The sequence below is a fragment of the Aedes albopictus genome, chromosome 2, assembly GCF_035046485.1.
Source record: "Aedes albopictus strain Foshan chromosome 2, AalbF5, whole genome shotgun sequence".
Lineage (NCBI taxonomy): Eukaryota > Metazoa > Arthropoda > Insecta > Diptera > Culicidae > Aedes > Aedes albopictus.
The window spans coordinates 208557933-208571233 of record NC_085137.1 but is presented as its reverse complement, the minus strand read 5'-3'; the positions used below and the strand labels follow the sequence as shown (position 1 = coordinate 208571233).

The 13301-nt window shown below is 40.6% G+C and overlaps 1 protein-coding gene across 2 annotated transcripts in view; it reads right to left on the bottom strand.

Annotated features, from left to right (window-relative positions):
- The window catches only part of LOC109404201 (uncharacterized), a 104999-nt gene that overhangs the window by 71262 nt on the left and 20436 nt on the right, over positions 1–13301 (bottom strand). The window lies entirely within an intron of this gene.

The window sequence follows — 13301 nt, the reverse complement described above, 5'->3', positions numbered from 1 at the left end:
TCCAATTATTATGGAAAATTATTGTACATTGACAGAGTGATCATCCTGAGCTTTTAAGAAAATTGCTTCGACCAGTTAGCGTACAAGATAATACTATAATAAATTCATGACAATCACATAACAGCACAAGCTTGGCCATGCTAATGGCAGTACAATATCTCTATTCAAACAAGTCTCACTCCGACGCAGCTTAGCACTTAGGAGTGGAAGATTGTGAAATTCGTACCATTCACGTGTCAGAAACATCTTCCAAAGCAGGAAGAAAATCAACTCGCCAGAGGTTATGTTCAAACCGTCCGAGTCTTGGCCTAAGTGCCAATTCCATCATCACAGAGCGGGGCTTGTGGGTTAGGAAAGTGTCAAGTTTCCTCGGGCGCACTTTTAGGTGCCTATTAGAAATCCTGCTTTGGCCATACCGATCGATCGCCGACCGGCCGACCGACCGACCAGGCGACGAACCGATGCGACAACTGACTGGGACGGACGACAACCCGTTTGAATCGATTTTGTGCGATTCGCATTGTGGGCATCTGGGTGGGTAGGGTGCAATTGCAGCAAGGCTCGATACGCGCAAATCGGGAAACTTGTTTTGCATTTTTACTGCCGACGAACAGCTACAGTAAAGCTCAGAAATCATCTGGCAAATTGACGGTTTTGGATTTGGTTTCTTTTTCAGATAACTTAGCAATATTCCCTAGAACAATACAAAACACCCTTTAAAAAGCGCTTGTATCCACAAAAAAGTCAAATTATCCATACTTTTGAAAAAAAGTATAATTAAAAAATTAAGCTGATTGTGGAAACGACCGACGAATTGTTATAGTTATCCCTCTATGGTTGGCTTTTCGGTCCGGATAATTTATAAGCGGGGAGATACTATTTCATCCGACGTTTCGACCCTTGGTTTGGGTCTTCTTCAGGGAGGTTATAGGGATACCGCTACGTTTGTATCGCCGGTTGCTTGGGGTAGGGCTGTCGAGTTTGGTGAATTTAAGCTTGTGTTGGCTATTTGTTTGTAGATGGTGAGAGTGTAGTTTACAATAATTTGTTTTATCACTGCGTCGAACACTATCATGGCGTCTAGACACTGAGTACTCTGAATACTGTATTCAGTGTGTATACGCCATTTTCAACGTATTTCAGAGACATGAGGGCCCATATAGCCGAGGCGGTAAACGCACGGGTATTCAGCATGACCATGCTGAGGGTGACGGGTTCGATTCCCGGTCGGTCCAGGATCTTTTCGTAAAGGAAATTTCCTTGACTTCCTTGGGCATAGAGTATCTTCGTGCCTGCCACACGATATACACATGCAAAATGGTCATTGGCAGAGGAAGCTCTCAGTTAATAACTGTGGAAGTGCTCATAGAACACTAAGCTGAGAAGCAGGCTTTGTCCCAGTGAGGACGTTACGCCAAGAAGAGGAGAGGAGGACGTCTCTCAAATACGTTGAAAATGTTCTGAAGCTTCTCAGAATGCCTCTGAAATCCTTCTTAAACTCCCTCGGACCCCATGTAATGCACCTCAGACTCTCTTAAACCCCCAAAAACGCCTATGTAACCGCTCCGTAACGTTTCTGAAATGCGCTGAAAATTCTCTGAAGCTTTTTGGAATGCCTCTGAAATCCCCTTTAAACTCCCTTGGACCCCATTTATCGCACCTTAGACTCTCCTAAACCCCCAAAAAGCATATGTAACACCTCCGTAACGACTTTGGAATGCTCTGAAGCTTATTGGAAATGGAATGCCTCTGAAATCGCCCTTAAAACCAATGATAATGACGTTTCCGTATTGTAGTTGCGAATAGGATTTTTTACGGATTACGTGACCAGGCAGCTCAGGTCTTAGTTTTTGAGTGCAAAGTGCTGCGGATAATGGGGCACGTTCGGTGTAGTACTAGATTTGTAGTAATGAGCTGAATTTTAGTATGGTGAGAAGGTCAATTCTCCGTTTCTGCAATGAAATGGTGCAAAAAGCGTGGGTATTATGATTCCTTGCCTAATTTGATGCTGTTTGAGCAAAACTTTGGATAACTATGTTGTTTATGTTGCAAGAAATGGAGAAAACAACAACATTGTTGCCCAAAGTTTTGCTCAAACAGCATCCAATTAAACAAGGAATCATAATACCCACGCTTTTTGCACCATTTCATTGCAGAAACGGAGAATTGACCTTCTCACCATACTAAAATTCAGCTCATTACTACACATCTAGTACTTCACCGATCTGTCCTATTCTCAGTGGGAAACAAGAAAATGATCTGTGGCGTAGAAGCATGAATCACGAGTTGTACCAAGTGCACAAAGAAGCGAATATTGTGAAACGTATAAAATACAGCAGACTTCAGATGGCTGGGCACATAGTGCTAATGTCGTAAGAAAGAGTGACGAAATCAATATTCAGCTAGGAATCAGGTAGAGGTAGAGTTCGACAACTTCGTGGGCGGCCGCAAACGCGCTGACTTCACGCGGTTGAAGAAGACCTGGGATTCTTACACTTACGGGAAACTGGTGGAACGATTGTACGACATTTCCCCGAAAACCAGTTCCCCAAATGGAGTTTCCCCGAAAGTGTTTTCTCCGAATGTACCATTTCCCCGAAAAAACCTTCTTTGGAATGAGCTGATGCTCACCACGGTGCGTAGGCTCAGCGTAACCTGTGTGGGTCATCATGAGCCCAATATGGTTAACTAAACATTAGTTTTCGTTCACAAATTCTTATTATTTGCATAATTTGATGCTGTTTGGGGAGAACTTCGGCTTTTGTAATATTCATTTCGAAGTATGGTAATTCAGTGGAGAATGTATCATCTCACCATACATATATTCAGCTCACCGATATTCAAACACATTACACGAAAACTTCACGGCAATGAGAGAGTCAACTATTTGGATATATGTGCACGGGTGAAACCTAGATGTAGAGGTTTTATGGAAATAATAGCGTCATCCACGGGGTATAAACGATGAGGTAGGAAATATTGGTAAATGTCCGTAAGTCTATTAGTTGTCTAGTGGAACATCTTAGGAGAGTTAAGCTGAATGGTGATCAGTAGACCGAATGGGCTTTGACCTCTAATGTCTTCTCTTGATTGATAACCTTTTCATAATAAATTTCCCTTCTTTCAATCATAGGCAGTTCTTTCAAGTTGACCTGTAGAATTTATCATCAGCTGTACGAGTAAAATTAGCTAGTATATTGAATATTATGTTTTGTTCTTTGGTGTCAATCTGTTCTAGTGTCTATGGACGTTATAGTAGGAAACACCATCCCTTCTTTCAACATATACGATTCCAAATGTTAAATCAGTAAAGTTTGTCTATAATAACGGTGTGAATTGTCTTTATCCATCGATTAACAAAAATAGGGAATCGCGCTACTTGGGCGGTGGCTTCTATATTCGTCTGTTTTCCACTATAATTCAGTCAAATTTGAACCAATAGGACACGTTCGGTGTAGTACTAGATTTGTAGTAATGAGCTGAATTTTAGTATGGTGAGAAGGTCAGTTCTCTGTTTCTGCAACGAAATGGTACAAAACGCGTGGGTATTATGATTCCTTGCCTAATTTGATGCTGTTTGAGCAAAACTTTGGATAACTTTGTTGTTTATGTTGCAAGAAATGGAGAAAACAACAACACTGTTGCCCAAAGTTTTGCTCAAACATCATCAAATTAAGCAAGGAATCATAATGCCCACGCGTTTTGCACCATTTCATTGCAGAAACGGAGAATTGACCTTCTCACCATACTAAAATTCAGCTCATTACTACAAATCTAGTACTTCACCAATCTGTCCTATTGACACAACTTTTGGAATGTGGTGAGATAGGTATATTATCTACCCGTGTACAAAAGCAATCATACCTTACATTTTCCGTATCGAATGTGTTACAGCTAGCCTACATCTTTTATGCAGATAATGATCTTAAACGACCTTCGTTTAGAAGAAGAGTAAACGTCATTCAAACATCCGTATTATTATTTTGACTTAGAAAATGACTCAAGGAAAAATCTAGGGTGCTCATATTACCAAAAACACAAGCAAACAGACGTAACACTTCGAACATTTTTGGATTCAAATCATAGTCACGGAAACGCATTCGCCCAATGCTAAAAGAACAGCTAACCATCAACTAGGTGGCGGTAGTGGGCAAACGTCAAACTCGAACAAAATCGATGTGAGCGCCACGGATGGTCAGTTGGCCGACTATCAAGTTTGTAAACAGACCGTTAAATCGGTGTACGATGGGATTTGCGCTACGCCATCCGGAAAGTGATTCGGGTGAAAATCTTTCACGAGTTTAGTGAATATCGCAACAATTGGGATCCGAGGTTAAGGAAAGCCGTGTAAAGTTTTACGTCCCTAAAGTTTGTGCCGGGAGTGGATTCAAGCTGCGGAAAAGAAATTAAAAATAGTTCGTGGTCCAGTGGCCGCCGCGAGTGTGGCGCATTACAGTGCAAGGAACGCGAATCGTTCCCGGCCAGGATACAGATCCATTACACAGATGCCGAGCACCTATAGCAACTAGTCGTGAAAGTGTTTTCGGAGTCCAGCTGGTGTTCTCGATTTTGTTAGTTTGTGCTGCCTTGGAAAGGGAATAAGGAGCCCTGTGGGGGAAAACCAAGGGAAAAACTGAGTAGGGAAAGGCATGCTGCAAAGGCACCAGTGGCGCCGTGCGTTACTGTACTGAAAAGCTTTCTGAATTACTATATTGCATTTGGCGATTTTCCACGGAGTTTTCTGGCGAAGATCGTTTCAGGCTACATATTATTTTCTTTTCTTTCCTCTTCTTTCGGAACTTCTTGAGGAACTTGTTTTTGTTACGTCACAGCTCCTAAACTTTTAGAAATCAGTGTCTTGTTTTTGACACGAATGCACTTTTTAGTGTAAAGTGTCATTAATAAATAAAAAAAAAGTGTCTTGTTTCATTTCAGAGAGCGAGCAAAGGCGCTTAGACCTAGGCACAGAGCCACGACACGGACCAAATACCTGTGTTCCATCCCAGGATTCCAAGGACTAAGGGGTGACAACCTTCTTAGCAACGTCACCCCCACCGATTTTTCACGTAGTTAGCTTTCTCTATAAAACTAAGCGGTTGGTACGAGATGTCCCGCCTTAATGGTTTTATTGTAGAACCAACAACGCTGCACAGTAGGCCTGGCCGCTTTAATGCTTGTAATGCATTCTTGATGTACTGCAAGCATTAATAATGACAAGAAAAATGGTAGAAGTAGTCGATTCTATCATTTTCCAGGATTCTTTCAATGAATGGCTGTGTATGTGTAGACTAGACTAGACTAGACTAGACCGTTAAATCGGTGTACGATGGGAAATATGAGAGTGTTACGTCTACGTAGACTCATTTTTGCTTATCTCAGATCCCCCCTCCCCCATCGTAGACTTTCGTCCATACATAATTTTTGAAATTTGTATGTACCGTAGACTTTGGCCAGAACAATACCACCCCCATTACAGTCGACGTAGTTTATGGACAGGCCGTAATAAGTGTTCCATGCACTTATTAAATGCATGATGATATATCCATCATTTCGTCAATTCTGTCAAAACGAAAAAAGAAACTCCAAGGTGGTCATACATCTGTTGAACAGTTCTTCTAAAGCCTGCATATTGGCCTAGTCTACATTTTCGTTCCAATGACTAATTCGGCCAGATCATATTCATCAGGAAAATGATCAGAAACCAGTTTTGAAAACTGGTTTTCAAATATTTCGGGGAGACGGTCCATTCGGGGAAATGGTTCATTCGGGGAATAGTTTTTCGGGAAAAAAAACTTTCGGGAAACTTCATTCGGGGAAGTGGTTTTCGGGGAAATGTCGTACAATCTGGTGGAACATCGCCTAAGACCGACGAAGATGACGCATGACGTTCGGCATGGTAGTGATGCTTCTTTGTAGCCAATTAGTAATCAAGGTAGGTAGGTACCGGTTTCTTCGACAGGAATGTCACATATACCCTGCAACGTGTCTCAGTCCAACCAAGATGTTCATGATGTCCGAACGCCGATTGGCAGATTCGGGGTATAAATTCCCTTGCAATAAACTCAATGGGATTCTCTGCATACAGCTAGCTTCTAATTCGTTTCAAACTTTCAACTTTCCAGCAAAACTGAGAGTAAACTAGTAATGAGTGCTGTGCAATATCATTTTTGTCAGTCGTCTTTGGTTCCACTTATCAGCATGTATTTTGTTCTGTCCGTGTAGCTGCCGGCTTAGAATAGCACTACGGACCACCTGTTCCGGGGGTAAAAGTCCACCAAACAGGTAACCCCAATCCAAGGTGTCAGGCGACCCGTGCTGAGGGATGAATGGTTGAGGGGGTTTAAAACATGCTCGATCTTTAACGGAGCCCGTAGCGTGGGTAGATCGCCTTTTTGGGTTGCGTTGCGGTGTTAGATCTACCAAACCGAAATCTAGTGTCGTCCTATTTTTCAATTTTGGAATATGTGTTCTGATAATTATAGGCATTATAGTATTTAGTCCTTGCTACTGGTGTTGTGATGACTTCCAGTCTTTGAATAAAACTAAGTTTACCAACTTTACTTTGCATATAGTTAAAAACCTCACCATCTGAGGCTAAACTCAATGCAAAGGAAATCAAATTGGGTTAGGGATCCATGTATGTACTAACTCTTCGAAGACTGGAAAGTGCTAGTACGCAAGGAACATACTAGAATCCTTATTACTGAACACATGTCCCATTATTGGAATGATATTGCTGCTAATGTTAAAACCCGGGTCCTAAACCTGGGGAGAATTTAGCAGTAAAACAAGGGTGATGCTAGGTTTCCGATGCATGGCCAATATCAGTACTCTTGTTTTGTTTTCTAAGAAAACAAAACAAAAACTGTATCAAAATCGATACTTTATTGCCCCTCAATGGCAATTGAGTAATGCGACATGCACTACACTAAGGATACGGGTAATGTCACAATAGATCTAAAAACTGGTCGCAGTGACAAACCCGAACAGGAATAAAAAAAAAAATAAAAAAAATGTATTTTGTTCTAGAGATGCATTCACACTTTTCCTGCTTAACGTTTCTGGAGGTTAATTTGGCAATAATTCATTGTCGTCCATAAAGCAAACAAATTTACCGAATTTCGAGAAACATTATCTGTACCATTTATATATTAATTGAAGTACAGCTCCCACCTTTCAATTCTCACGTGCGGTCGGTAGCTCCAAATTCCGAGTCTCGTTTTCGTTGAGTGGTATCAGTAGGTCGGCTCCAGAGCAGTCTTGTAAACATTCGACACTTTTCACTATCTTCATTTCGGTGCCGCAATCGGGTGTCACCTTGCTTTGTTACATTCATGCGCTACCGTTACCTCTTACACACAACATTAATGGCAGGACGAAGATCAAAAAACATAAAAATGGGTCAAATCAATGTAGTCTGACACGATGACATTTGTCTATTTCTAACTTTTCGCATGGATTTCAGCCTATTCTGATTATGAATTTTATTATGAGTTTATTCTTGCTTGTTGAATAGAATACGACACACATATGGCCAGCACAGCTCTCATTGGGGAAGAAGACAGGAAGAACAAAAGCCGAACCGTCTCCTGAAGGCGCAATCGTGGTCAAGTGCATTCGTTTGACATTTTTATTTCGTACGGTAGTTTGATTGCATGTGTTGCGAATGTCAGAGACAAAGGCAGCCGAATATCGACGAAACGGTGTCAATGACTGTGATCTCCAACAAGAATGCTCCAGAGGCGCGTTCTCCTCCATTTGGGAAATTTGTGCCATCAGTTTGTTGAGTGGAGGTACAAGGGCGTCGAAACCTCTAAAATGACATTTTTGTTCTCAACGTAACCTTGATATTTTTTACCAGCTTTCTGGACATTGAAGGCAAAATCCTTGAGCACTTTCCCGCTAAAACTCAGATAATTTCAAACAGATGCTCAGTTGTTCAATAAATCCTGACCGCTACTTTATGTGACCACAACGCAACTCATAAGCGGGATAGTGTGCCTGCCTTTGCCGCGCAGCACATCACACCGAACAAGATTGAAAAATAATCAAGGAAGCAGCACTATGGCTGCAAATTACTATGCGTTTGCAGTTTGCTAATGAATTTGATAAATCCTAGCTAGCTTCAACTGAATGGGCGGGCGGGCGGTTGGTCGCGCGGCACGCTTACAAACGGCGCATGATGTAAGCAGTTCCGTCAGCAGTTTTTCCATTTTTGGGCAATAATGATGTCTGAGGGTATCAGGCTGAGGCAGTTTATTCGACCAGTGGAAAACAGTTACAAGAGCTTAAGGGTGTAAAATGATTGATGATTCTTGAAAAACTCGAGACATTACTTCTGGAGCAGAATTAGTAGAGTGATGTCTAGACAATCTAGACGGTTGTTATCTAGTTCACGCCACTCTAAAACCGCTGTTGGTCATTACTGGCCTAAATTCTTGAAATTTTGACGATATCTATCTTACAAAATATTGTCGGAAGTTAGAAAATTTTGAAAATTTGAATTAATCTCTTAAGGTCCACGTAATACTGAGATTAGAGATGAAATTTGTGAAAAAAATCGCGTTCTGGTAGGATACGAACCCTCGACTCCGAGAGTAAATCTCGGCTTCATAAAAATAATTCGCTCGCAATTGTAGCTAGTAGCCACAAACGTGTGGATTGGCATCTAAGCCGATAGAGAGATGAGTTTGTGAAATAGGAGTGTTCACGGTGTGGCTTCGGAGTCAGTTTGGCTTTCTATTTCGCAGAATCATTACTTGTTCTGTGGCTTAGTTGGTTAAAGCGCCGGTCTAGCGGATACGGTGTCGTTGGTTCGAATTCCACCAGAACGCGATTATTTTCACAAATTGCATCTCTCAATTTGTCAATTAGCAACATTTCGTGCCTTCTAATTACAAGTTTTTCCAGTATGTTTCAGACATACCAGCAAATCTGGTAAAATGCCAGTAAAATGGGCAATTTGTGTTATTGTAGAATTGAGCGGGTTAGTTTTATTATTGAGTCTTTTAAAAACTAACAAAAATAATAAATACTTGAGAAAAGTAACACTGCGTTATGGTTATTGCCTGAATGGGACACAGCACCAGCGAAGTGGCGCCGACCTCGACCATGATTGCAAGCAATTTAGATGATCAAAAGGTTGAATTCGTTTTGAATAAATAAGTACTTGTTCAATAGGTAAAATTTTGTCATTGGTTCACGAACCGTGCTCGTTACAATCACAATCGGTCAAAGCTAGGTAGGTACTGGGTAATTACCTACCGTAATAATTTGCGCTACATTGCGTAAGCGGAACGCAACGAATAGTGAAAAATAAAAACGAAATACGGACGATGGATGGCATTTTTGGCTTGGCGCTCCGAGATTCGGACACTGATGACACGATTGTCAATGAAGCTGTCAATGGCTGCCGGTTCCAAAGTAAGATTATGAAGAGCTGCTCCCGTGTATTTTGGTCACGGTTTATGTTCCATCTCGTACGTACACGTCCCCCCGATATTGAACGTGCCGTTTGGGTAAAACGAACCACCCTACTAGTGCTATACTAGCGAATCGTTGAAATTACTGTGGCACTCAGTGATGCCACCATCATCAGTTCTCGATATTATTTTCGATATTATTCAATCATGTTGATTCATCGGCGACCTCAACGACTTCGAGCACTCTTCAGTTACACAGCGAAGCAAAAATTAACTATTGATCTGTTTCAAGGCAAACTTATGTGTATCCGGCAGATTTTGGGCCGATGAATCCGAATCCGAACTCCAGCACGTCACAATTTTGAGCTATACCTCTATTTATAGATATGAATAGGCAGAGTTTCAGACCTATCAGTTAGATAGTGAGTCGAGCATCGTATGAAGAAGCAACGAGTTTCAGAGCTATCAGTTTGACCTCTTTTCTTCTGAAATGTTTAGAACGCATTATCGATCATCACATCCGTGATGTTCATCTGGCCAACGTGCCTCTTCATGTGAACCAACATACTTACACATTTGGAAAGTCCCATGTGATTCCTTTACACAAGGTTGTTTAGGATATTGAGAAGGTATTCGCTTAAAAGCAATCTTGTTTGGGTGTTTTCTTAGATATCGAGGGTGCCTTTGACAACGTGCTTTTCGATGCTATATTGAAAGCCGCACCGAGTCATGGTATATCTCCAATGATTTCCATTGGAATTTCGACATTGCGTTAAGCAGCGATTACCCAAGCAACACACATGTTATATAAGAGTTACGACAGCGCAAGTTTTGGTTTTATAGAAGTTAATTCGACGTTATTTCAACATTGTGTTGGAATTACGTAAAATAAACTTCTATACAACCAAAAGGAAGGAAGAACTCACATTTTGTGAGTTTGTCGGGAGTGGGATTCGATCCCAGTTTCTCGGCGTGATAGTCACGTGCTTCAACCATCACACCAGGTCCGCTCTACCACTAACATAAACCACACTAATAAAAAAAATTTGTACACGCAAAACAAGAAAAGCTACCAAAAATTGAGATATGCCTTTTCTACCAATTTATGTATTAAAAACGTACAGAAAATGTAATAAATCATAATCCATTCGTTGTATTAAGATGCGCTACACGGTTCCATAGCTTCCATACCACTACACACAAACACCTCCATTCAAACCCGAGAAGTTGAACCGGGTTGCGTCTAAAAATAACTTTCGCTTCGCTGCTGAGCTTCGCGTCCTTTTGTCTACATGGAATTTTCCACTTGCAAACATGAACCTGCTGGATGCGGGCTTTTCAGTGCACAATGGGTCTAGAGTCGTATTTACGAAGACAAAAATGTTTCTGCCAAGTTCTGTCATTTCTTTTTTTTTCATTATTGTGAAATGATTACGGTCAATCAAGTGTGGCTTATCCAAAAATCTGCTGATTAATTATTCTCTATACAATATCAGAATGTTTTACAAAGTTATAGCTAATTTACAAAAATAAAACATTCGATTGATTTGATTGATTTGTCTTTATTCAAGAGACTTTCAGCCCTTGGATAAAACATTCGAATCATTAGAACTTTTCGAAAAGTTTTCAATAAATTGCAACTTTTTTGCCTTTGGTCATACTTTAGTCGAGTCCAACGATACATGAAGACCAATACACACAAACTCCACAAACTTTCAAAATTTAATTTAATTCGGTTCGCTTAGTCCTAAGGTACAGTAATTTGATAAACGGAAGTCAAAAACTAGATATAGATAGAAGGGCTCTAATTTCGTGTAAAGTTGAATAATCAATCAAGCCCAAATTTGCACCAATTAAATCAAACTCGTTGAGGAACAAGTAATCACAATTTGAATAGTTTTGGTGGACTTTATAAAAGGATACAACTTGCTAAAAATGTTTTAGGCAATTTTTAAAACTTAAACAAATATTATATTCCATATATCTCAGGACTCAGATCACTTAGAAAGTTGATGTCTTCGGCGATGTTGTTAGGTTGGTTACGGCCGCTCAGTTGATTAGCTGATTGGTTCAAGGTTCTGTCAGTAGGCGGCGCTAGTTACGAACTAATTGAAGCATGCAACTTTTATTTATTATTTCAAATATATTCAGCAAGCTGTAACTTTTTCAAAAATGCACCAAATATTCTCAAATTTTTCCTGCCAGTTGCACAACTAGTAAGATATAAACGGTACAAATTTGGGCTCGATTGGATAACTTTACATAAAATTGGAGCAACTCTAATAAAGTAGTTCATATTTGAGTGTTCTTCGTTTAATTGCTATATCTCTGGATCAAGTGAACCGAATGAAATGCGACATTGCACAATTATGACTAATACATAGCTCTTTGAAAAACCTTTGACTTGACTTAGACACGTTCAAAGAAAACAAACTTACAGCTAGTTGATTACTTCACGAAAAAATATCAATCATTTGAATGATTTTGCAAATGTGTAACTAGCGCCGCCTAGTGGACCATTAACTGTAAGCCCTTGACTCACTTAACAACGTTGTCGAAGACACCAACTTTCTAAGTGGTGAGAGTTCTGAGATATATGAAATTTAGAATTTGCCGTTTATTGGTGGAATTTCTAATTAAACGATCCATCACCATCCATCATGGCATTGCAAATAAAATTATTAGAGAGCAGATTTTTGAATCAGTTTAACCAGACGAACCACCCTAACATAACAATGATAGGGAATAGGGTCAACAATTGAAAATAAACTTTCTAAAACACAATATGTGTCTAAAAACTTAAAGCTGAAGCTTAAACAGTTTTGTCTTCGCAAATACGGCTCTGGACCCATTGTGCAGTGTGGCGGCTGTATCACTTCCATCACCAAGCCACGTTTGTGTTGATGATGATGGCTTTCAGCCTCTTGTCTATTCATGTGCAGTTATAGCCGTGCTGGTTAGAGCGCAGGATACTGTGCATCATCATGATAGTGCCTAGGTTCGATTCCCGCCGCCGCCCGTATTTCTTTTTAAACATGTATTGGTAATTGATGCCGCCGCTGCTGCCATGATCAGTCTAAAAATAGAACAAATAATGAGAAACCAGTGCGACAGAGCACACGCACACATGCGAAATGTTCCTTTTCCAGATTCTAGGAAGCCAATACAATTTTTGGTATACTGCCACCTACCAATTTTTGTATTTGCAAGGCCCTAATACAATATTTGTATATGTTTCATACCCAATTGTATTAGAATCTGCCAATCTCAGGTTGCGTGTATGGACCAATGACCACGCGGGGGGGGGGGGGGGGGGGGGGGGGTTGGTTAAGTCCCAAAAAAATGACCACGTGGTTTATGGACAGCCCCTATGTGCATCAGCACCCTTTTCAACCTGATGCAAAGCGTCCTTCGGGTAGTTGCCCAGACAACCAATTTACACGTATAATGAAGTTTATGTTCATGTCATACGTACTTTTATGCGGTAAAGTTACATCGCATAAGATGAAGTAAAAGTGCCTTATGCGTACAAAAGTGGAGGCGCTATACGTGCATTGACGGAAAAAAAATAACGCTATATGACTTCAGGCGATATCTTATGCGATGCACGGTGTGCACTATTGCGACGTAATATATCATCTTATGCGACTTAATAATATTCGAAAAAAAAAAAACAATTCTTGTCACCTCAGTATCGAACTAAGACCCTTTGGATTTTTGAGCCACACTTCACACTGAGCACCGAACACTACTTGTGAATCACACTGATTAAATGTGATGACCTTCTAACTCACTTCAGTGTTGGAATGCACTTGGTTTCCCTGCGCTATCTGGAGCTCAAAATGACGAAACGTGATTTCCCTACCTCTCTCTTGCTAT